We start from the raw sequence: 6,982 nt of genomic DNA, 5'->3' as shown, positions 1-6,982 counted from the left end.
CCGCTGAATATTCTAACATTTTTTTTTCCTCTCCCTTTCCTCCTTCCTCTCTCCCTCTCATCCTTCCTTCCCTCCTTCCTTCCTTCCTTCCTTCCTCTCTGTCTCCGCTCCTTCCTCTCCTCCTTCCTTCCTTCTATTTTTTCTTATCTTCCTTCCTTCCTTGCTTCCTTCTTTGTGTTCTTTCCCTCTTTCCTTCTTTTCTTCATTCCTTCCTTCTTTCCTTTCTTCCTCCTTTCCTTTTTTTCTTTCTTTCTGCCTTCTCTTCTGCCTCTCCTTATTCCCTCCTTCCTTTCATCTTTCCTTCCTTCCTTCCATTTTTTTTCCTTTCCTTCCTTCCTTCCTTCCTTCTTTCCTTTCTCCTCGTTTTTCCTCTTCACATATTCTTCCTTCCTCTTTCCTTCCTTTCTCTCCCTTCTCCCTTTCCAAAAAAACGGAGAGGAGGGAAGGAAGAGGCGGAAGAGGAGGAGGAGGAGGAGGAGGAGGAGGAGGAGGAGGAGGAGCAGTTTTCCTCCTTATCTTCCCTTCATCTTTCCATACCGTATCCTTTAAACTCTCTCTCTCGTAAAGCAAGTTAATGCAAGATATTCAGAATGATGTATGAGAAAGAGGAGGAGGAGGAGGAGGAGGAGGAGGAGGAGGAAGAGGAGGAGGAAGAGGATGGGAATGGAATGGAGGAGAAAGAGAAGGAGGAAAGAAAAAAAGAGAGGAGGAGGAGGAAGAGGATGATGGATCAAGAGAATGGAGAGAAAAGTTGAAGAAAAGTGAAGGAAGAGGAGGAAGAAGTGGAAGAGGAGGAGGAGGAGGAGGAGGATCGAAGAGAATGGAGAGGAAAAGATGAAGAAAAGTGAAGGAAGAGGAGGAAGAAGTGGAAGAGGAGGAGGAGGAGGAAGAAGAGGAGGAGGAGGAGTAGGATGAAGGAGGGAGATGAGGAAAGAAAAGGAAAGAAAGGATAAGAATGGGAGAAAAAAGCGGAAGTAGAAAGAGAAGAAGAAAGTTGGAGGAGAGGAGAGGAGAGGAGTGAAAAAGGGAGGAGAGGGATGGCAATATGATCAAGAAGACAGAAAGACTTCTTGTGTAAATGTATAAAACGTTATTGTTGTCACAGCATACATATTAATACATATTATTATTATTATTATTATTATTATTATTATTATTATTATTATTAAGGTTACTGGATTCATTTGAGCGTATAACAGGAAGAAGTCATCTCCCTTGCTGTGATGAAGCATTAGTTGTTATGGTTCAGTTTGGTCACCTTAGCTACAGAAGGGATATCAAAGCTGAATGGGTGCAGTAGGAGGATAACAAAGGATTCACGGGTTAAGAAATTTGAGAAAGACTTCCACCAATTGCTAATTTACTCTCTAGAGAGGCGAAAGAGAGACTTGACGGAGGTTATAATCAATAGTTGGTTTTAATAAGGATGCTAATACAATTGATATAGGAGAGTCAGCAGACACGTGCAGAATGGGGTTTGTTGACAAATTCCAGATCTAACATGACATGGGCAAGAATTGTTCACGAAAAGAGTGGTTTGATGAGTGGAAACAGGCCTGTAGTCATGTGGTGAGGAGTGCCAATAATAACAGATGTGGTGGATGAGGAACAGGCCTGGCAATGTGGTGAGGGATGCCACACACAGAGTGGTGGATGAGTGGACAGGCCTGGCAGCCATGTAGAGTGAGTGCTAAATGGTCAGAATGGTAGACGAATGGAACAGGGCCTGGGGCCATGGGTGAGTGAGTGCCACACACAGAATGGTGATGAGAACAGCTAGGCTCTGGCAAAGCCAAGTGTGTGAGAGTGCCACACACAGAATGCAGGAGGAATGGGAACAGGCCTGGCAGTCATGTGTGAGTGAGCGTTAGACAGAGTGGTGATGAGTGGAACAGTTCTGGCAGTCAAGTGGCAAAGGAGTGCTACTACTAACAGGTGATGAGTGAACAGGCTCCTACAGTCATGTGGTGAGTGAGTGTTGTAATACTGAATAGTGGTGGATGAGGAACAGGCCTAAGAAAGATGTGTGAGTGAGTGCGTACTGACAGACACAGATTCAAGAAGAGGTTACAAGTTCATGGATAGTGAGGGCAGTGGGGTTAGGGTCTACAGAGCGGTTTGCAGGGTAGACCCTTAAATGGCTTCCTTAGACTCTTCATGTTCTTATGTTCTTAAGTGTTCCTAAAATAAGTATAAACAAGGAGAGAGAGAGAGAGAGAGAGAGAGAGAGAGAGAGAGAGAGAGAGAGAGAGAGAGAGAGAGAGAGAGAGAGAGAGAGAGAGAGAGAGAGAGAGAGAGAGAGAGAGAGAGAGAGAGAGAGAGAGAGAGAGAGAGTGTTTGTCTATCCAAAGTCACGTATTGAAAGAGAGAAAAAAAGTTTGTGGGAGAGAGAGAAGACAAACCCTCCCCCCCCTCCTCCTCCTCCTCTTTCTCTCCCTCTCCCTTTCCTCCATTCCATTCCAATCACTATCACTTTTTCACACCTTCTTCCTCTGTATACGATTTTCATGTGTGTGTCTGTGTCCTTCCTGTGTTAGAGAGAGAGAGAGAGAGAGAGAGAGAAAGAAGAGAGAGAGAGAGAGAGAGAGAACTAGGAAGGTTATTCTGAGCGAGGTCACGAGAGGAGGGAGAGGAGGAGGAGGAGAGGAGGAGGAGGGAGGAGGGACAAAGGTAGGAGAAGAGAGAGAGAGGAGAGAGAGAGAGAGAGAGAGAGAGAGAGAGAGAGAGGGAGAGAGAGAGAGAGAGAGAGAGAGAGGAGAGAGAGAGAGAGAGAGAAGAGAGGAGAGAGAGGGAAGGCAGATTGGAGAAGAGAGGAGAGGAGAAATGAGAGAACAAAGAAGAGGAGGAGAGGGAAGAGGAGAGGATTTAGAGAGAGGAGGAGGAGGAAGAAGAAGAGGAGTAGGGAATATGTCAACCTGGAGAGAGGAGGAAAATGAGGGATGTTTAGAGAGAGAGAGAGAGAGAGAGAGAGAGAGAGAGAGAGAGAGAGAGAGAGAGAGAGAGAGAGAGAGAGAGAGAGAGAGAGAGAGAGAGAGAGAGAGAGAGAGAGATGACTATTAGCTCGAGAGAAAGGGAAAAAAAAGAGGGAAGAAATACATTGGAGGTAGCAAGAGGAGGAGGAGGAGAGAGAAGGAAAGTAACAAGAAGCGAAAAGAGGAAAGGAGGAGGAGAGAGAGAGAGAGAGAGAGAGAGAGAGAGAGAAGAGAGAGAGAGAACGGAAACCCTGACAAATTATTTTTGATCCACACAAAGAATTTCAGTGACATAAGAGCGACACCCATCACGCATCACAATTGCCCCACCGCATTAAACCACAAAACTACTTAACTATGGCACACACACACACACGCACACACACACTCACACACACACACACACACACACACACACACACACACACACACATATAATTACTTTTTCTTCGTATTGTTATTATTGTTTTTTCTTCTGCTTCTTCTTCTTAATCTTCTTCCTCTTTTTCTTCTTCCTAATGATATCGCTGCTACTACTACTACTACTACTACTACAACTACTACTACTACTACTACTACCACTACTACTACCACTACTAATAATGTTACCATTACTAATATTACTTTATTACTTATCTGAATCTACTACTAATACGGTTACTTACTTCACACAATAATACTTAATATTACTAATAATAATAATTCACTAATACATATTACTAACTATTACTACTTAAACTACTACTCTATTACGCCTATTACTTCAATACCTATTACAACTACACTTGATCTCATGGCTCAACCTTTCTCTAATTAGGGCAGGTAAAATGAGAAGGCTGAGGAGGAAGAGAGAGGGAGGAGGGGAGAGTAAGAGGAGGAGGAGCAGATGAGGAGGAGGGAGGAGGAGGAGTAAGAGAGGAGGAGGAGGACAGTGAGCAAGTGTAATTGTTATGCTTAGAGTTCTGAGAGCACACTTTTGATGAGAGAGAGAGGAGAGATGAGAGAGAGAGAGAAGAGAGAGGAGAGAGAGAGAGAGAGAGAGAACCTTCCTTCAAGTGTGCCCCTGGTCTTACAATCTCTCTCTCTCTCTCTCTCTTCTCTCTCTCTCTCTTCATCCTCCTTTCTCCTTCTTCTCTCCAGCAAAGCAGATCAGCATTTCTGGAGGAGGAGGAAGGTGAGGAGGAGGAGGAGAAGAGAGGAGGAGGAGGATAGAGGAGGAGGAGGAGGATGAAGAATAGTGTCTCCACCTCATTTCTCTCCATTCTCCACTTCCCTCCCTTCCACAGCAGTCAGAGAGAGAGAGAGAGAGAGAGAGAGAGAGAGAGAGAGAGAGAGAGAGAGAGAGAGAGAGAGAGAGAGAGAGAGACAGCCACACACACACACACACACACACACACACACACACACACACACACACACACACACACACACACACACACACACACACATACACACACACACTCTGCTCCTTTTCTCCTCCTCCCCTTCTCTCTCTCTCTTCCACGGTAACAGGGGACTAATGAAGGGCAAGGGGGTGATAGTCCCTCGGTTTTGTTTGAAATGAAGAGAGAGAGAGAGAGAGAGAGAGAGAGAGAGAGAGAGAGAGAGAGAGAGAGGTAGAGAGACAGAGAGAGAGAGAGAGGAGAGAGAGAGGAGAGGAGAGACTTTTTAATGTTGCTTTTCCGTTACCACTTATAATGCCATAATACTACTACCTTTACTACTACTACTATCATTACTACTTCTCACTATCTTACCACGTCACTACTTACTACTAATAATACTGTCTTATTAAGCAACCATGTCAAAACGACAAATATTCTTCTCTCCTCTCATTAATACTTACTATTACTTACTAATACTACATTTACATTATCATTACTATTACTGCTACTACTACCACCAATTACCATTACTATCATTTATTTCTTCACTACTGTTTGTCATTTTAGATTATGTACTGTAGCAAGTTGGTGGCCTTGTCTGAGGAAATTTCTCAGCAGCCCCATCCGTAGGAGCAGACGTATTTTTATTTATATTTATGGTCTTGATCACTGCTAAGATTATCGTACTCCAGAGCATAATATTCACCTGTTTCGACGCCTGACTATTGCTGTGAAAAACATCAGGATCTAACTCTTCTTAACGATAACTATACATGAGTTTCGTTATTGGAGTTTGAAAACAGTTTGGGTTGAAGGACAGGAAGTGGGAAATATAATCAGTAGAGCACGACAATTCAGTAACGCTGTTCCCGGTTATGACGTGTCATTTAAATACGTTTTGGTGATTCATGCAATTTTTCTTCTTAGCAGAAGGAACCTGGAGAGAAGATAAAGAGAAGGACAAGGAGAGAGAGAGAGAGAGAGAGAGAGAGAGAGAGAGAGAGAGAGAGAGAGAGAGAGAGAGAGAGAGAGAGAGAGAGAGAGAGAGAGAGAGAGAGAGAGAGAAGCGGCTGAGTACGACAATCTGGCAACATTGCTCCCGACTATGACGTCATTTGTTTACGTTTTGGTGATTCATCTAATTTTCCTTCTTGTAGCGAAACCAGAACCACCAAAAAACTCAAAATATATGTATAAAAAGACGCGTTAATACTATACAGATCCATACATAACGCTAGAAAAGGGCAGAGAAAGTATACAAAACAGTGAATGAATACTCGTTGTTATCAATCTGGCAACATTGCTTCCGATTATGACGTCATTTGTTTACGTTTTGGTGATTCATCTAATTTTTCTTCTTGTAGCGAAACCCAGAAGTCCAGAACCACAAAAACCCTCTAAATATATATAGAAAAAGACGCGTTAATACTATACAGATCCATATTTAAAGTTAGAAAAGGGCAGAGAAAGTATAAAAAAATAGTGAAAGAATAGGCGTTGTTATGAATCTGGCAACGTTGGTCCCGATTATGACGTCATTTGTTTACATTTTGGTGATTCATCTAATTTTTCTTCTTGTAGCGAAACCAGAACCACCAAAAAAACTCAAAATATATATAGAAAAAGACGCGTTAATTCTATACAGATCCATATTTAAAGTTAGAAAAGGGCAGAGAAAGTATAAAAATAGTGGTTTAGGCGTTGTTATCAGAATCATAGCAACGTTGTGGTCCAGTGACGAGGACGTCATAATGTTTACATTGGTGATTTATTCAGACTAATTCTTCTTCCTGTAATGAAACCTGAAGACCACAAAGAAACCACTCTGAAGATATACTAAAGACAAAAAAAGACGACGCGTTAATACTATACAGATCCATATTTAAAGTTAGAAAAGGGCAGAGAAAGTATAAAAAAATAGTGAAAAAATAGGCGTTGTTATGAATCTGGCAACGTTGGTCCCGACTATGACGTCATTTGTTTACATTTTGGTGATTCATCTAATTCTTCTTCTAACGAAACCAGAACCACAAAAAAACCCTCTAAATATATATAGAAAAAGACGCGTTAATTCTATACAGATCCATATTTAAAGTTAGAAAAGGGCAGAGAAAGTATAAAAAATAGTGAAAGAATAGGCGTGTTATGAATCTGGCAACGTTGGTCCTGATGAATGACTCTTGCATGCTGCCCCGTGATAGAAGGATTGAAGGTCCGGCATGTGGAGACTTTGACACTTCATGATAGTTGAACATTACACGCATCCTGGGAATCAAGGTAGTCCACGGGATCACCTACGCTCAATGCTGACCACTCTGCCACCACTTCTCCTTCTACTTCTAATACTATCATTACTACTACTTAATTTCATTACTACTTTCCATAGGTAACATAAGGTTTGAGGCTATTACTGTTATCGATTATTATACCCCAGAACATTGACCTCTACTGTCGTTTATTTAACTCTTGTACACACATACACACACACACACACACACAACACACACACACACACACACACACACACCACACACACACACACACACACACACACACACACACACACACACACATACACACACACACACACACACACACACACACACACACACACACACACACACA

This window comes from Eriocheir sinensis, chromosome 32 (assembly GCF_024679095.1).
Source record: "Eriocheir sinensis breed Jianghai 21 chromosome 32, ASM2467909v1, whole genome shotgun sequence".
NCBI classification, from domain to species: Eukaryota; Metazoa; Arthropoda; class Malacostraca; order Decapoda; family Varunidae; genus Eriocheir; species Eriocheir sinensis.
This window is presented reverse-complemented; position numbering follows the sequence as displayed.